General features: G+C 38.5%; 1 pseudogene; it reads left to right on the forward strand.

The window, feature by feature from the left end:
• Positions 1-4,126: 4,126 nt before the first annotated feature.
• The window catches only part of LOC146312029 (uncharacterized), a 34,093-nt pseudogene continuing 18,241 nt past the window's right edge, over positions 4,127-19,978 (forward strand).

Genomic DNA, 19,978 nt, shown 5'->3' on the forward strand with positions numbered 1-19,978 from the left:
AAAAAACAGTGACCGTTCTCTTTCTAAATTAATCTGAAAACAGAATCAAATCTGATGTTGATGCCCACAGTAGTCCAAGTTTTATCACAACAGTTTAATAATTACATGTTGTGTACTTAGCAAGTCAAGTGCCAGAATTTGAAGAGTTCATTTACAAAAACAGATAAACACTCATTTACAAATGTGAAAAATTTAAAAAAGAAACTAGAGAAAAAAAAAAGAACGTATCTGCCAAAGCAAATAAAAACATTAGCTCAGCAGATTCATCTGGTTCCCAGGCTAAATAAACATCATTTTTTAAATGAATAAACCAACAACAATTTGACTGATATTCCCATGAGTGCACAATAAAAAAAAACATGTTTTATGAAAATTTTAAAAATGAGATATCAAAATAACACCTGTTTGGCTGATATTCTTTGGATTGCACTAATAATAGTGTGGTCTTTGTAGATTTCATGTAAGATCAGAGAGGGAGCCAAGAAAATATGTCCAATAAATCAGCGCTTCCTCTGAACTGTTTCTATTTTAATTGTTGTTGCTGATTTATGCACACTAATCACAGTCATTGTGTGAATGTGAAGAGAACTATTCTTTATCCAAAAATAGTTTTCTTTTCAAAAGCAGTAAATCTAGATTTCCTCTTCACTTTGGGGTATTTACTCTCTGCCAGGAAAAAGTGTGATTTTATTCTCTGAATGTTAAGTCGAACTTGTCTTGTTTAGGGCACTCGTCGTTCTAGGATCAAAATTTTTATTTGTCTCCTTCTTTTTCTCCCCATAGAGTAGATGCCGCCACAGGGGCATTTAAAGGGTGACTTAGGATATTTTCCAACCCGGACCCTATTTTCCCACTAATGGGGACAGCAGTGTTTGAAATTGGTCCAGTATTGAGTGAGAGCACTGCAGCGTCAGCAGGGGCTGCAATGTAAGCCTTATGGGCAATTGGTAACAGTCAATGTTGTTTGTTTTGCCACTGTCAGGCTCAGTGTATCTGACAACATTATGGAAAGGATCACTACAGAGACAGACCTTTTGTTGACGAATAAGATCCAGAAACAATTTATCATTATCGCCAAAGCCACCAGACTCCATTTACAAAAACAATCATTTTATCTTTGTCAAACACACTTTATTCAAACTGAACAGAAACGAGATATAAAACTCACCAAAATTGTCTTGGTTCATCTTTCCACTGGTCCAATAATCACCAGCTCTGGTTTGGTTGAAATAAACCTTATAAACCTCGGATATCAGAGAAGCAGCAGGGAAACAGAGTGTACAGCCAGAATATTTTCACATCTAAGGCTTAAGTTGCCCTTTAAGAATATAAATAATTCCACTAGTGGTGCAAGAAATGTATTTCCAATCAAAATGCCAGTCCTGAATACAGTACTGCAATTCCTTTGTAGTAAAAATATCCTTTCACTTTTTTTATGCCTTTATGGACTGCGGAGAATCTGTGTAAATCTGATCAATCTAAAAAGCCTTTTAAGGTTTTGTGGTTTGGAGTTGAAAATATTGTCCTCGCTTTCATTTGAGGGCAAACTATGCCAGAGTTTAATATTATGAATTTGATTTGATCTGACAAACCAAAGTAATTCATTGTTGAAAACTTGTTTGTAAGTTGATTTTGACCTTGCCTTGAAAGCTTTTACAGAGGAACAAATTCAATAAAACTGGCAAAGGACAGACTATATTTGTGTGTTAGATGAAAACTGCTTGCAGCCAATAGAGTGTTCCTGTCAACTGTGAACTGTGTGTACTCTAACATCCAAAACACTATTATACCCAGAATTGCAATTCATATCAAAAAGTGAAAGTTGGCTTCATGCTGCTGAAATACACTTTTGAATTTGAATTGTATACACCATACTTTTCAAATTGTAAAGACCATATTGGCAGTGGCAGACCAGTAACTACTGTGTTTTGTGAGCCAAAATTACCAGTGGAGTCTGGTTTCTTTGGAGAGAGCAATATTTAGTGTATATATATATATATAAAGTCCAATGGAAAAGACTGACAAAAGGCATGAAGTGGTGAAAATATTCTAAATGTAATGTACACTTAAAATGATACTGATATTTTTAGGTGGAGCTTTTTTAAATTGGCAACATTTTGCTGCTGAACTTGTCCACAGCAGTTCATTGCTTAGCCCATCTCTGCTTTTCCAAACTTAACCACCATCTACTGTAGGAAATATACTATCGACAAGTACGTCACACAACTCCACTGAAAATAATCCTCTACTACCTCTTTAAGATGCCTACCTCTGATTGTATGGCTGCAGTAAATCAAACTATTCACACAGGCACATTATAGCCTTTGTTTTTCATTTGGAAATGAGTCCAAAATGAGTAAATTCATAAAATTATGCAGAATTATTGTTTAATTTTAGTCATTATGGTTGGCTGTTCTTCACTGAATTGTCCAGCAGCCACAACTAGCTGAGGAAACAACAAAATGTGGAGGCTGTTTCATGTCTGAGTCAGTGATGACCTGCTTGTGCAAAGGGTTATCCTAAGATCGCAGTTTGTTCATGTACCTTCAAAGTAGGGCTGGGCGGTATGACAAAATTTTCATATCACGTTTTTTTTAAAAAATCATATCGGTTTCACGGTATTTGACGGTATTTTTTTTTTTTCATGCAACAGACATTTTCTTCTACTGAGAACAGAATTACTGCAGTTGATTGTCTTCAAATAGCCCATTTTACTGTCACAAGGACTGTATCATGTTTTTTTTTTTTTTTTATGTCCAGCCAGGTAAAAGCATGACCCCTTCAAAGTATGGTTACCATCACATGGATGACTATACAATTAAACGTCCCCATCCACGCTAGTCGGCACCAGAAATACTAGTCATTTAAAATATTTAAAAATTAAATATTCGTCAATATTTCATTCATGCATGATGCCAGTTATCTGTTGCCGCACGCCACTAGTCGGGGCTGCGTCTCTGTCAGACGGAAGCCCCTCTCACCCTGCTTGTATGAACCGATCGCCAGCGAGGTCGGACGGATGATTGTAGACTGTGACAGAATACGCATATATATATTAACTCGACTGGAGAAATGTGACCGCATTAAGCACAGACACAGACATAAACCTGCAGGCGGAGCTGCTGCTGCTACTACTAGCTGCTAACGTTAGCCACACTGTGTGTCAGGCTGGAAGCTAACGTTAGCCACCCTGTGTGTCAGGCTGGAAGCTAACGTTAGCCACACTGCGTGTCAGGCTGGCAGTTAATGTTAGCTCTGGGTCCTTTACCTGCAGACACTGTGACCCTCTTCGGTCTAAAAAGGTGAAGCATAAGCATGTAAGGTTTGTATTACACAGCGCGAAGTAGCGCGAATTTCAGCGGCATTTCAAGTACGATTTGGCGATTGTAGACTGTGATTAACGTCTTCAAATGGTTCTTAATACACACAGTATTTTTTTCGGACAGTGTTTAACATTATAAATTAATACATTTTGCCTTGTGTTTTCTTAGTGACTATTCTAAATTAAATTTGGCATCTAATCAACAGAGAAATTAGTTGTCAGGAACATCCCTAGTACACACGCTCAAGCAAGCATACCTGTGGTGTTGGTGTGCAGCAGTGAAATGGGTCCCCGCTGAAACACTTTCCCGCCGCGCACGTTCTGGACGTTGTTTGGGCTATTCACCAGTATGGCGGTATATGAAAAATTCATATCATAACGAAAATAAAGACCGGTTTTCGGTACGAACCGGTATACCGCCCAGCCCTACTTCAAAGCAAGGTATCTTTAACTCTGCTCCGTAGAGAGAAGCAGAAAGATGGAGACATGAGGAGCGTTTCTCGATGTGGAGCACCAAAGTTTCAGAGCCAGCTCTCACATGCTAAAGCTGAAAAACTATTCCCACCTGGCTTGTCCAGCCAGCTAATTAAAGACTGCAGGGAGACAACAGCACGACAAGTAACATGTCACTAATTGAGATTAGGTATGAAACCTGCAGGAAGACTGTAATTTATCTGGACAGCGCAGCATTAAAAATGCCTCTTGGTTGATTCACAGAGCTGCCAGACTCTCGGCCTGGCCCCCAGGGTTTTCTCACCAGGGCCGGGGAGGAGCTTGGCTGATGGATCAGTCTCCTGGTGAGCCATGTCGGAATCATCAGCGGAGCACAAGGAGCTCCACCACTTTACAGCAGACCTCATGCTGCCCCGCATCACTGCTGGGCTGTGCTCCTACTGCCTGGAGCTGGGTTGCTGACCTGTGAGAGGCACACTTCATGTGCCATGGCTTACATTAGCTTGTGCCAGCCGGGCACACAATCTATCAGTGCAAAAGATTTTGTGCCCTGCAGAGAGCCACAAAATGCATAAACCAGATCACGTAGATTAGATCAGATCAGATGGAACCGTAATGAAATTTAGCTGCAGTTGGTAAACAGTGGTAATTTGCACATTCTCCTGTGTTACTATATTTTCCTCCTACATTCAAAACACACAAACAAAGATTAATTCCAATCAGAGAAAAGCAAAACTAGGTTTAAAACGAAAAAACACAGATTTAAAATTAAGTAGAGCTGTACTGCACAATTAAAAACTAATCTCAGTTTAGCTAAGTTTAAGTTTAGTGTTTAAACTGAAATATTATATTAGGCATCAACATATATATCATTGTATTGTTTCTAGTTAGCTAAAAAGTCAGTCAGCCTAGTTAGCGTATTCCTCATGACTCAGCAGAGAACCTCTTGTTTCTGCTACCAGCAAATGAAAGAAGAGACACCACATAAAACTCAATTTGGGCTTGAGTTCCATCTCAAAAGGACAGCCATTTTAAAAGTTAAACCTTGCTCAAATGTAAGTTTAAAGGTAATGCTGGGTTACAGTTTAAAGTTATGGTGCACCAGAATTGAAGTTAATCTAGGATTAGAGTAAAAACTAAATAGAGATTTAAAATGAATCTTTCTTAATTTTAAGCTAGTTTAAATGTTTGGTGCAACCATGTTTTAATTGGGTTTAAAAATTAATCTTTGCCGGTGAAAATCAGCCAAAGAGGTCAGGAGGGGTGGAGATTCTAAATTATACATAGGTATTAATGTATCAGTCTAGACCCGTAGTCTGTGCAGGATGTCTTACAGTCTCACATGCTTGGGTAGGCTGATGCCCCCGTGACCCTGGAAAGGATTAAGTTAAGTAACAGAAAAATAAGCTTCCTTGGATTAAACAGAAAAAAATCAGCTAATTCAAACTTCAAAACAGAGATTTCAGCATGTGCAAACCTGTGCAAATGTCATAAAACAAAGTGAGATGCATAATCCATCACTCATCATGATTTCCAGGTGTTTACGAACACTTTGATGCAGCACATGAGCCAGTGCTCACCACAGATGCCCACAGACAGCACAACATGTTCGGGTATGTTTGAGCAAAAAACAACGACATGTTTTTTCACGCCTTAACAAATAAAAGAATGAGAAGGCACACACCAGCAGGGCTGGTGTTCTGGAAGTAAAAGCCTTCACTGACTCTATTGACTGTTTCAAGTTCATTTTGTCACTGAAATCCACCCACAGATCAGCAGTCTGCACTCTCAGACTGAAAATGAGTGAGCGTGTTAAGTTTTGCAGCTGCACAATTCTATTACAATCCTGCTGACGTTTCCTGTATGCATGACTGGGCATTCTTAACCTCTCTCTTTGTTTTTTAACATGTTTGTTTGTTTCCCAGCTTGACCAGGCAACTTCTTTATAGTTCTTGAAGACACCTGTATACTGGCTTATTATCACTGCATGTATGGGATGGATGGATTATGAGTCTGACACTGTTTTGTCTCGGTTGCAAACCTCAAAGGTCCTGAAAACCTATTTTCTCAAACAGCTTATTTTGAGGTCCTACATGAACACACAATTTTCTGCAAGAGTTACAACAGTTTTCGTTATTTCACACGAGAGATTTCTTGTTCGGGTTGTTGTGTCTGTGCTCTTCTCGCTGGTTTGCTGCTTTTTACAATATGTTTCATTAAACCTGAATGTAAAATTGAACAGTGTAAAGTGTAAGATCCCACACTATTTTGGTTTTAGCTGCACACTGACAGGCATGACTCCAACCATTACCACCACAACAAAACAATATCACAATATTCTGTTATCTACTTTTTGCGGCTGGTCTACTGCTGTCTCAATCTGTTAGTTTGTTTGTGTTATTGTGTGACTTTAGTGAATCCTTACTATCATTTTAAGACAATGAAGTCACACAGTAACCCAACCAAACCAACAGATCGAGGCAGCGGCAGGACTGCAGCTCCTGGGTTCTGCGAGGTAAAATGACTGATTTCGCTCATGGAATCTGGTTGGTGAGGAGAGGGCAATATTTGGCTTGTATAAGAGCGATTTCCCTTCAGAAAAGGCTGTCTGATGACAGTGTAAAGCAGAGAAAATATTCTAAATATAGTGTACACTTGCTGGTGCAATGGTGGTGATCCTCTCTGCTTCTACAAACTGGGGTTGTGTTGACCAGTATTTACTGTAGGTAATACACAAAGTATCAATTATCACAAACCCCATATGAAATAATCCGAATTTTCCCTTCAAAATTTCTATCGAGAAGATAAGACATTACCATGAACAATGTCAAAGCTGCCATTTCAGATTGGTTTGTGTTAGGGAATTTTCCAGTCTTAGGTATCATACATTCAGAGAGGCCTGCACTAATTCTTAACAGACATACTGCCTTTCTTCTAGACAGTACATGCCCCTGTCTTCTCCTTTCAGATAAACAAGGGAACAACATGTTAGTGTTGCTATGGCAGCTAAGGTCGGAGATATGCTTGTCTTGTCTCTCTGAATGGAGAAGGCGTTAACTGTAATCTGGTTTGGACATCACTGACCCCGAGCTAATGGGAGCAAAGGGTGCCGAGCTGCGTTCTCAGACCTTTTGTATTCATAATTCCCTTGTTTGGATTTGCAGACCAATAGGCTAATTCTATATGCTGTAGATGTGTTTTGTCTGACCTCATTTGGGCATAGGTTCATCATGACCTTATCAGTGGATGTTTAAAGACTATCCCGGAGGACGGACACTCCAAAATCGAAGGGAACATCAGGACAAAGCGTGTGCTGATTATTCTTTCATTCTCCTTGGTCAAGTATTATTGAACCAGTCTCAGCGTGAGACATATTGGACTCCTGTGTACTTTCTCCTTTCGATGTATGGGCAAAAAGATAAAATCTACGACAGTTTGACTTTGGATCATGGTGCGTTTAATTCATTATCTCTGCCAGGGATTTTCTTCACACTTGGCACAAATGTCCACTTGGACTCAATGATGCACTGATTAGATTCTGTTGGTCAAAGGTCAAAGGTCACTGTGACCTCACGAACACATTTTGGTCATAACTCAAGAATTGCAGTGCTGAGGAGTAATGTAACTAGTTACATGTACTTAATTTACAAAATAAATGTAATCCAAAAAATATGTAATTTAATTACAGTTACTAATCATAATGTTGATGAATAAAAAGGGGTTACATCCAAACATTCTTCTGGGTTGCCTGAGAGGATCTACACCACTGAAGTTTATTTAGCTTTTACATCATGCCATATGCTGATATCATTCTTATAGGGTTGCTAATAAGTATCACACAACTAGGCTCAAAGGACATCTGGCCTGGGGTTCACATTTATTTAACTTAATCAGTAATGGAAAATAATGTTTTCCATACGTGAAAAGGAAAATATTACCAAAAACCTACAAATCAGAGCACAGGAATAAACAAAGCATTAAACTAATCAAGCAAATCAGGTCATTGCTGCTCATTTACATCAATTAATGCAGCCTCAGGGCTTATTAAACATAGAATCCAATATAAATGCAATACAAAACAATTAAATACTCCAATATTAACTGAATATCAACAAAACAAAGCACTGTGGAAGCATATGTGTGGAGTTGGGTGCGGTGGAGACTTGTGACTAATATGATAAATAATAGTTTTCAGTTCTGATCACTTTTTTATTGCTTTCTCCTCGTTCATCTCTTATCTCATGCAGCTTTCTTTCCATTGTCATCTCACACTCTGTCCCTTTTCTTTCCCTTCCCTCCATCCCTTTCTCCCTTGATGCCTCAACGACTTTTCTACTAAAGATTGCAACTTGGACTGAAACAGTTTTCGCACCCTGGAGATATCCCGCAGCCTTTTTTCAGCCGCTGAAATGAATACACACACAATTTATGCCGCTGCTATTAAACATCTATTTTTTTTCTCTCTCTCTGCGATGACAGTGTGGCATTTGTTTATCCTCTGAGAAACATTTGCATCCACACCTCCTCGCTGTGCATGTGCCCTTGTGAACTCACGGCTCTTATTTCAAACCTTTTTGGTCTGATGATTAAATCATTGCTCTTCACCCTCCACAAAACCAGTCACAGCCATGCATGTTATGACCCACTGTACACGCCAACGAGCTGGAGTGGCGGAGAACAGAGAGAGGGAAAGCTGGAAAGATTGAGATGTGACTCAGACCGTGAGTTTGCAATCTATTAACAGCCTAATAGATATTCCCTGGGCCTCTATGTTTCAAGGAGAAAGAAAACTTATTTTCAAAGCCCTGAAAGCTTGATTAAATGACCCACCCAATGACATTAGGAAAGGACCGGGATGGATATTTTTGTGTTGCCATAAAATAAACAGCCATTATCCCACCAGTGTAATAATCATGTACAACAGAAATACTCATTACAAAATGTAATTAATGAACAACCAAATCCTGCCAAGCCCAACTCAGACGGATTCCAGGCTTGATTTCCCCATGCTGTTCCATGGTGGGCAAATTTAACAGAGATAAGGCTAATGAACTGCTCTGCTTTCTACCACAGAAAAACCAAGTGCACACTGTTTGAGAGTTTATTACACTTTCAGCAGCAGGGGAATGAATTAATGTAAGTTATATCGTGTCCCCATGTGTGCGTTTTTGTGCTGCGTGCACCCTGCTGCTACAGCGGGTATGAGTCAAGTCTGAATCACCGAGAAGTAAGTCTCAGATAAGACTCAAACATCCAAATCTAAGTCTCAGTGATTAGTGTTAAAAATCACCACCCGTATATCTCCTACATACAGTGGTCTTCTTATGTTTGGGATTTAAAAAATAGACAACTTTTTGCTTTAACTTACAATTATGAAGTCAGTGTTGCTTGCACAGTGTAATGGCAAATCTTCCCAGGAACATTATGTCTCCATTAGAGAATACATGATAGAACAAAGTCATGCATTTTCTACTAATGTTTTCTTTTAACATTATTCCCCCCACCACTCCGATGTCAGCATGTGTACACTGAAAAAAAGAGAATTGTTGAACCAACTTAAAAAAAAATTAAAACCAACTTCAAAATCATGTCATTACTGTCTTTATCTAATATATGTTTGTGTTTTGAAAAACACTAACAAACAAAAAAAAATCATTTGTGTCTTACCAGTTAAAGTTACTTTTTTAAAGTTCTTAACTTTGTTCAGCCTATCTGTAAACTGAAAAAGAAAATTGTTCACATTTTTTCAGATCAGTCAACAAGTTGGATGTGTGTTTATGTGTTATCCATTGAATTACATTTTCAGTGTAGTTATTATATCACTCAAACTATGTCATTCCTATGCAATGCACATCATTACCATAGCTTGCGTCTGTTCACAAATTTAATATAAAATTGTTTCACATTTCAATTTACCTCTTCAGTGAACATACGTCTTTCTTCCTTATTTCCAAAGTGGTATTCACTGAGCTAAGCTCTGAGTCTGAGGAAACAGAATGCAATCCAGTGTTGAGTCAAAGTTTTTTCAGATAGTGTTTCCTACGTGGTACCCTGGAGTATGTTATGTTCAGTCATATCAGAATAATCCTGCTTTCATGTGGTGTCAGAATAATACAAAAAATTAGATCCCTACTGGGAAAATTCATGTCGGCGCCCCCGCAAGTCAGAAAAACAACACAGAAAGTTGTCAAAAATGTTGTTACACAACTTTCCAAGTTGTTGTCTGTTGACATCATATAGCCAGGAACATGATGGATGGAAATAAATGTCTGATAATTGTTTATCTTTATGTATTGCATATATATTATTGGCTCACATTTAATTTGTACTATAGTGTTAGGTTGTAACTGTTAGTTGCTGTCCATGCAGAGTGACCTAGTTTAATAAGAAAAGTGATTTATTCACATCAACCCTAATAAAAAGCTACATTTTAGTGGTTTTAGGGAGTGTACTGGTGCAACAACAAGTCTGGGACAAAATCACTTTGTATATAAATCTTCAAACGGTTTCAGCATACTTGGACAACAACATGAATCTTTAATGGGACGACAGTCTCAGCCAAACTATCACCAAGTACAACAAGTCCAACAACCTTATCCTTTGTCACATTGACGTCATTTCCACATCACAACTTAAAACCTCACGAACACACTGAAGTTCCCAGCTCAGGAATTGGGACCATCTGAGGAGCATGTGACTGCAGCTGAAGGTAGGCGGAAATACTTATCGATGTGGAAACAGAATATGGCACAACACCTGTTGTCTCTGTTGCAGCAGCACAACAATCATACCACTTGGGCTGCTGTCTGAAAAAAATCTGTTTTCATGTGATTTCAATTTTCTGTATAAAAAACAGTTCACTTAATTATTATTTTGTTGTCGCTGTTTACCAACTAAATTATCACATTTTCATTATGATCATTCTGCAAACAAAATTTAAATACACTGTGCATGTGGAAGCTTCTCAGAAAAACATCTTATTCACTGATGATGAACTTTTTCCTTGCTTTTCTACAAAGACCATACCATTATGTTCGCATATTTTAAGCCCACAGAACACATTCTTAAAGTTAGAACATTTTTTCAAAGTATACTACACCACTTTAGATTATTGAGTGTGTCTTTCCCATTGAACAGGCAGCCATTTGTATTTATTTAGTTCCGTAGGCCACAGCATTGAAAATCATCTTGAACAGCCTTGAGACTTACTTCAGCTACTCTGGGTTATTCATCAGTGAATATATGTATTGCTTTGTTGGTATGTGGGGCTTCAGTGCAGTTCAAACTGCACTGAGCTGCTGGTTAGTGTGAAGGTTTAAGGGTCAACTGCCAAGCAGCATCGTATTCATGAGATATGAGACATGGTCCAGTGTGTAAGATTAACAAAGATTTGTCAGAAATGGAATATAACATTCATACATTTGTTTTTCATTAGTGTATAATCACCTGAAAATAAGAACTGGTGTGTTTTCATCAGAGGTCCTCTCTCTCTTCATCACACAGAGTCCGCCATGTTGCACCACCATGATTCTACATTAGCCCAGAATGGATAGACATGGATGGACTACATAGGTAGCTACTACACATTAAAGGGAGAATGACACAAAATGTTTGTTTTCTGCAAGCCTCACTGCAAGATACTGCAAAAACCGACACACTGGTTCTTTAAGTAAATGTCCAATAAACTGAATGTAATTCTATCACTAATTAAGATACATGGTCTTTGTTATGATTACAGATCTGGTGCGCATGGCCACAGAATTCAGCTGCAGCAACATCGTGATGAGCGCACCTGCAACTGCTATTTGTCAGAACCTTTGGCTATAATAACTATAATAGCTGGATAGCTGGTTCATAAGTACATGTTCAGCTGTTCTGTCTAAAGTTAGCTTGCTACTAACTTGATTAGACTGATGGTTGCTGAATATTTTATAAAGATGAGTGAGCGTTTGTTTGCTCCCCACACTGGCTGGCATAACTTAATCATCTATGTTCTGCTGCTGCCACCTGCTGGATAACATCAACATGAAAAAGACGACGTTAATTACCGGTAGTAACAGTTACAGTTTTATTGTTAACCAAATACCCTAACATTACAGGCTCATTAGGTTACCATTACACTGGGTTTGAGAAGCTAGAGGGATGTGTTAATTTATAGCAGATTAAAGGCTGTCATTAGTGTAACTGACCCTTCCTAAGTCCCACCCCTTTTTGCTTTGTGCTCCTATAACACTTGAGCAAACTTGGTGATTGGACTACTTTCTCCTTTTCCTGTAAAAGTGTATTGGGTCACATTATAAGTTAGCTTATTCTTTCTAGCTAATGACTGATGTAGATAAGCTAGTAAATTAGCAAGCGTTTAACTGACATTAGCTAACTTAAAATGTGACTACATGTTGCTTGTAAAGGCTTTTTACAAAGTTTTAACCATCTTCTTTCTTTTCAACATAAATAAGCCTAGCACATAGCACAAGGAAACGGGAAAGGAAAGTTGACCGAGGTACCAAGCTTGTTCAACTGTCATTGGAGCACAGAATAAAAAGAGGTGGGGTTTAGGAAGGGTCAGTTATGCAGATATGATTGCACACTAACTGTTATTGAAAAATAGGTTTCAGTTATTATTGCATGCCTAATAATTTTAGCAAGATTTTTCTATTAACCTGAGTAGAGTTAGTATATATCCCATTTTTAGCCACCTTCTCTATTTTCAGAAAAACAGACTGTTGTACACCACAACTGTTTGCCAATAGATAAAGACGTTATGGTAATACAGTACATGTTTTGACTTTCTTATGGTATTCTACGCAGACCGAGTGGCAAGAAGCAAATGGTAGAACGCTCATTACAACCATAAGAGACTTGAGACTTGACATAGACTTGTGATCAAAGACTTGAGACTAGATTTAGACTTGCAAAAAAAATGACTTTTGAGCATCTCTGCTGACAAAAAAGATGGGAAGCCATTAATTTGTGGAGCCTGCAGTGGTGAACTGCCTGATGTGACTCTTTGGTTTGTACAGCTGCTCCTTAACAGTTCTCCAGAATGTCTAATGAGCAGCAAACGTAAAGCAGAGAATCAAGTGAATGCCATCTGTGATCAACTGTCCTGTCAGCAGAGGGAAAAGGGGAGTTTACATTGGCACAATTGGCTGGCCCTTACCACTGTGAAATGTGCTCTTACTGAAGCCTCGCAGAGACAATCACGCTCTTGACTGACACAAATTGGAGTTAAATACCTTGAAATATGACAAAAGACCAAGATCAAAAATTAAAGAAAAGCATTTTGCTACAAAGATTATACTCATAAGTTTTCCCATCGCCATGAAATTTCATTTAATGCTTTTTTTCCCCCTCTCTTTGACTGAGGTGAGTCAACTTACATCATTTGAAAGGTGAACTAAAAACCCCTATGGCTTCTTCATTTCCTTTCTTCTTTCTTTTTAACATCTTGCCTGAAAATCTTTAGTTTTTTTTTCTCCTTTAGAAAGTTGTGGTGGATAATCTCACATCCTATGAATGGTGATCTATCTTATGAGCTCTCTGAGGCAAAGTTTTTCGTCTCTTAAGAGGATGAAAGATTACTGTAAGAATCTTGCCATAGTCAAGAGAGAGCTTAAGCAGTCGACATCATTAGTGTAAAGAATGAACATCATCTACATCAGACTGTGATGTCGGGTGAGTCTTTGCCTCTTTCCACAATCAGTGAGGTCTCCGAGCCCTCTCTTCTGCCAAACTGCTCCCACTCTGAACAGCGCTGCAAAAATGTTGGTCATCCATTTGGCCGAAATCCTAATGACAGAGACGAAACTGAACTCCTCGGCCCGCATGTACCGAGAAAGGCACAAATCACTATGCACATGCAACATTGTCGCCCAATTACCAAAACCTGTCATGCAAATGAGACTGTTGCAATTTTGATGCTCTCTGAGGCAGGACTGTGCTCAAAACACCTCATTAAACAGAAGAACAAAGAGGGATCATCATGAAAGGCACAAAAACACCCAAAGAAATGTTTAGCCCATCACGCCAACATCCACAACCTTAGATTATATTGGTGATATTTAGATTTTTTGCTGTCTCATATCTATTTTACCTTACAAGTGTATATATTTTTCATATATTTTCATCTTGTTTTTTCAGTCAGTTCAAATTATTGCTCCACTTACCTGCTTTGTAAATTTAGATTATTATTATTATATCAGCGTAGAAGTTATTCTCAGGTGTTTTGTTGTCATAAGAAAATAATTTAACTAAAATGAAACTTTCCCAGCCGTCTGCTCTGAAGCAAAAAAAACAACTTGCACCGTTTATATCAAATAAAGAAACTGGATTCACTGTTTTACTTCAAGACACTACATCTGATATGAACCTTAGTTACCTGGCAGGAAGTAAATTACCTGATGTCACACCAACACAATTATGGAAATCAGAAGTTAGTTACAAACTCATGTCTCTATATCTTCCACCAGGCATGACTGAATTTGTAATGGGAGTAAATCTTTCTGTCCTTGAATTGTGTGCTGACTTACCATTGCTAATTGGGCAGCTGCCAAGAATGTACACATGCAGAGTGCCTTGACATCATGAATATGTACTGGGTTTTCTTCAGGCTGGTGAAAACACTGAATCAAACATGGGTCATAAATAGAGATGAAGCGCAATGAAAATTTCATATCACTATCATGCTGTTGTTAAAATGTGCTGAAAATGTTCATGGAGCACTGATACATACACTGAAATCAATTCAAGTTTTATAATGAAAACCTCTGAACAATTTGAAATGGCATCATGTCTTCTGCAATGTCGGTGTTTTGACTTGACGCGAAACAATCCCATGTTGCTTGCTCTGCCTGCGTCTGGTAGACTGTTGCTAACTTTAGTCAATGAAAGTATTTACTGAGAGTAATACTGATCATTGGAAATTTTGTTGGGGTTTACTATGACAACAGCGATTGTTTCATCCTTAGTGATGAAGTCTATGATATCTGTGTACGTGCACCAGACCCGGTGGTGTTCTGGTGCCTAGAGAAGTGGGTTACACTCTTAATCAATCCCAGAATTCATCAGCTATCATCTGATGCTGATTTACACTCACTGGGCAATGTTTTGGTGCTTCCAGCATAGCCAGCGGATATCCAGATAATGGAAAACAGATATCTGGTCTAACACTTCCTCTTCAGTGTGCTCATCATTGTTTACACTCCAATTAGCAACTTGAAACGCAAGAATGGAGCTGGAGGCTAATCTCTATAAACAGCTATCTGCATATGAATGATTTTTTTTAAAGCTCTGACAATGATAAATCATCGTCAGACATTACGGATGGGTTCTGAGATTGCATTTTGACCAATGCGTTCTGCCTCTTTTGCTCTCCAAACAGACTGTTTATCCAGCCTTACCTGTCACCATAAAAATGAGCATCTACGTTGCGAGTACAAGCTGCTTATTCCAGATTATATTTACATGTAGTAGCCCTCTAGTGGGCATAGTAATTATGACAGGAAAAGTATAAAGACTGTGTCTGAATGAGTCTGCATCAAACACAGAACTTTAACCCAGGAGACCGAGGGTCAAGTCATGTGTGAAAGTTCTGTGTCCCTGCCGGTACTCTCCACTGTACATATATAAGTCCTACCTCTTTTCGGCGTGTGATCCAGTGATTGTTGAGCGAGCTTGGTATCTCGGTCAGCCTCCCTCTTTCCTGTTTCCTGTACTTAGATATGCTATATGCTAAGTTTGCCTGTGTTGAAAAGAAAACCACATTTTTAAAATGGTTATAAGATGTTGCTGAGGAACCTGTAAAAAGGACATGTGTTCAGATCTTAAGTAAGATAATGTTAGCAAAATGCTAGCTAATTAGCTAGCCAATGATCTATCTAAATTAACTACATATTTAATTTGCATTTAGCACTAGAATAGCTGGTTAGCTAGTTTTTTTCTAATATTAGCTAGTTAACTTGCATTTTGCTAATATTAGCTGATTTAACATATGACCTTACATGTTGCTATTCTCTCACTTTGCAAGTTATCTGTGGGCCAGTTTATTCTGCAAAGAGTGTCTTGGAACAGTTGATTTAGATCTTGCAACAGATACTGTGGGCCAGAATGTGCTGCCATTAATAATTAACATTATTTGTCATGGTTTGCAAACATTACTGGCCCAATGCATGAATGCAAGATACATTCAAGATTATGCAAACATTTCAGTTACAGGTAAGTTCATTTATCAGGCGAATTGTTTTTCCTTGGATAGCAAAGCAACTTGCCCTACTACTACACCTTACACTGGCCCTGATGTTCTTACTGTAACCCTAACCCTGTAACCCATCACTCCTCATGCCTAAACGTAATCAACCCAACCAATGACGGTAACAAGTACTAGCCAATCAGAGGCAGAGTGGGGTACGTCATGCCTTTGCAATCTTAGAAAAAAAATTGCTTGTGGGAAATAGAAGTGGGTATACGCCATGCCCACTAAAAAATAAGTGGGTCTACTCTGTCTGCCTGTGTGTACCCTGCTCTACACCACTGACCAGACCATATGTTTGAAGCTGCAACCTATTGCTCACTTATTGATGAAACTTGGGTGAACTGTGAGGGTAGAGGCTTAATGTTGCATTTGTAAAACTACCACATAGCTGGTAATAACACACCATAGATTGTCAGTCCTGCAGCCAGTCTAAAGTGCTTCAGTACAGGCAGACAGCCTCGCTGATTAGACATGAAAGGAATAACAAAACATATTTTACTCGATCCTTCTCTCCTCCATTCTCCTCCTCTGTCTTCTCTGGCCGAGGTAGTTTTCTCAGTGCACAGGACATGTTTAAAACATGATGCTGACAGATTTTGAAACTCAAATTTCACTGCACTTGGATTAAATGTTTATAGTGTGCATCCCCGCTGTCAACTTCATTAAGTTGCCTTTACAGAAACGGTTACATGAAAGTGTGTAGTAGCAAGAAATGTGAATGTAAAAGTGGTTAGCTGCCTGATAGTGGCACAGAAGAGAATAATTAGGTGTGGGTTAGAGTCCATTCAAGCTCATATGAGTGTGGTTTGTGAGTGAAGCTTTAAGCATAAAAAGTAAGCATGGGATGTGAGAGGAAAAACGATTCTTTGAATTCTGATTGTTCATTGCATTGTTCAGGTGTTCTTGGCTGGAACTTAAAATTGCTTGTTATAGTTCTTCCATCTGGATGTTTAATTTTTAGGAGGCAGAGCAGTGGATGTGAATTTAAACTCATCCATTAAATTTAGTGGCTTTGGGAAATATGGTCTCTAGGTGTCAGGGTTTTTTCTTTTTTCCCATTTTTTTTCTCCAGTCAAACAAAGAACGGATCCTAAAAAAGCCAAGTGTGTCGAACAGCTGGCCTAAGCACCTGTCTTCACTAACAGTCAGCAGCTATTATCAAAAAAGACATGAATAATCAGAAAATACCACAATTTAGGCCATTTTGTATTTAAATTCATCACAAATTCATCACTTTTGACAAACAAAACAAAAGTGAAAAACAGGGACTTCAAGGAAAACAAGTCAAAGAAATGTATTGTTTTATCACTGACAAAGACTGATGTTTTTAATAAATATATTACAGTGTAAACAAGCCATGCCAGACAGGTTTATTCCTTGAAAATGTGTTATGTAATCTGCATTAACCCATTTACTCCATCATTTACTCCTACCACATCGGCGCCAACGCAAAACCTAGGTGTGAAAGACAGCACAGTGGGCCTGTGGTGCCATTTTTCTTGGCGATTTCCACTTGGTTATACAGTAGACTTCCCAACCGAGGCTGCAACCAAGGATTATTTCAGAGAGGGCAGACAAAAAAAAAAAAACACAAAACAAGATAACGCTTTTGATTTTGTTTTGTTTGATCAAAATCCCAAATATCAATTTCAATTTACTGTGTGATGATATGAAATAGAGAAAAGCAGAAAATCCTCACATTTGAACAGTCGGAACTCACAAATGGTTGACACTTTTCTCATTTTCTTAAATAATTATCAGATGTACAGCTTGTTGATTTTTTTTTTTGGTCAGTGGACATACTGTTAGGTAGGGAAAATGTCAAATACATGTGTTGTTTCTGTTTTTTGTAGGGCTGTTATAATAACTGTAATTTTGAAATACAGCGCTATTGACAAACCAGCTGCAAGGGACGGCAACTGTTATATTTTCCCTTGCAGTTTTACACTTCAGTGTGTGTTAAATGAATGACAAAAAAAAAAAAAAAGGGCCAAAATCAGTTCGAGCTCAAGGATGGATCAACACTGGCTGTCTGTAAACCAGCTTCAAACTGGGAAGCAGTAAGTTTGACCATTTTGAACTCAGTGTTAGCATGTTAGTAATGTTGCTATTCCATAAGCTGGGGCGATTTTAGACTAATGTTAGACTAATACTGACTAATAGATTGCTAGACTAATACTGAGTGACAGTCAAGAGAAACTGTGCATTACAACTTCAAGCCTCTTTTGAACCTGGTTAAATAATGAGAAGTCGGATGCAGCTTAAGATGTGATATAAAAGCTGATATTTAAAAATTTATAGTAATTTATAGTTTTGGCCAGTTATACCATTTGAAACCTGGAAAACAGTAGCATGACACGATGCTTTTAACTATGACTACTACAAGCAGGTGGCTTGCTCAGAATATAAAGTTGCTTGGCAGACAGTAACGTGAGATCCACAAATAATGTTACACCAATTTACTTCATTTGTCACAAACAAAAGTATGGAGCTTATACCACATACTGTGCTGCAGAGCCAACCTAAATAACTGCAGGAGAAGTTCTGTCACTACAAGAGCCGTAATCTTTAAATGCAGACATTAATCTGTGTACTCAAAATCTAGAGATCAGTGCAGTTTTCTCTTCCCAAATCCAACATTTTCCACCAGCTTAATCTCGAACCACACATTTGGTGAGAAATTCATCGCTTACATACTTAATTGGCCATGATAAGTAGAAATGCGAGGTGTGGGGAGCATCAGAGCGCCAAAGTAGTAACATCTAATCTCTCCCTAAATCACTACAGTTTTGGTACTCTTCTGACGCCCTTTCATCTTGCTCTACGTCTTTGATTTGAACAGCACAATCCTCTTCCTGGGCCGCTCTAATCGGGTTATATGGAGAATGACTCGGGAAGCTTTGAAAGTCTCCTGTGGGTTAAATGTCTAATTATACTCTGCACAACACACAACCCCCTTTGTGAGAAATGCCTGACACATTTGACAGAAAAAGTGAGACACTTTGAAACACGGTGAGCAGACTAGGTACGCAGTCGGTACTCGGCAGAAGAGCAGAGGTGAGTTTTACATTCTCCCGCAGAACATGCTGTTATAGTGTGCCTTACTGCACAATGTTATCTCTGATCCAGTAAAAAGCAGTATTAAATCCTGAGCAAGGTATGGCATTTTCATCATTAACACCCTTCTGGCAGAGGCTACTTCTACCTCACAGCACCAGTGGCATATTCTTCATCAGCATGCCTTTTCCACTCCTCCTGCATCAATTTTAATTTCCAATTTATTGATGCTGAACCTTGTCGGGATGGAAAAGATCAGAGAGATTAACGCTGCTGAGTTTCTGAGAGCAATGCTGTTGTGGATACAAAAATCTGATATTTCTCGAGATTGATGGACTTGATTTCATTCAGCAATTTTGTAAAATATTTCTTGTCTTGTATTGAAAGCCCTTATTCCAGCCGGGGTGGCACCAGCAGAGAGAGAACAAGAGGACGTGACTGCCATCACAGATACTGAACTGAAGCAGTCAAAGATCACGAGGATCATATTACTTCTTTTAAAAACTGAAAATAGTCTGTAATGATTGCTGTTTTCATACTCAGTAATAAGATCCCCTGTGGTCTCTATTCTAGCCCTTTGATGCACAAGCTATCCAAACCCCTTCTAATGCACAACATGGGTCAAAAATCACCTGTATTCAATTCCTATCATATTTCATGCATCGCTGACTGTTTATTTGCTATGTCTTTTGCAAGTATTAATTAGATGTCTTGATTTTGATTACCACAAATGATTATTTTCATTTTCCTGTCTTACTTTATGAACAACTAGAATAACCACTTTGCAGTTGTATGCCTCCACAGACCTGACAAATTCCAGTGTGCATCTCTGTCTGTATAATATACGTAGTGAAGACTTTAAAGGAATTTGATGAAAGGTGTCAAGCCCTATACTG

The sequence above is a fragment of the Lutjanus erythropterus genome, chromosome 17 (assembly GCF_056507025.1).
Source record: "Lutjanus erythropterus isolate fLutEry1 chromosome 17, fLutEry1.hap2, whole genome shotgun sequence".
Lineage (NCBI taxonomy): Eukaryota > Metazoa > Chordata > Actinopteri > Lutjaniformes > Lutjanidae > Lutjanus > Lutjanus erythropterus.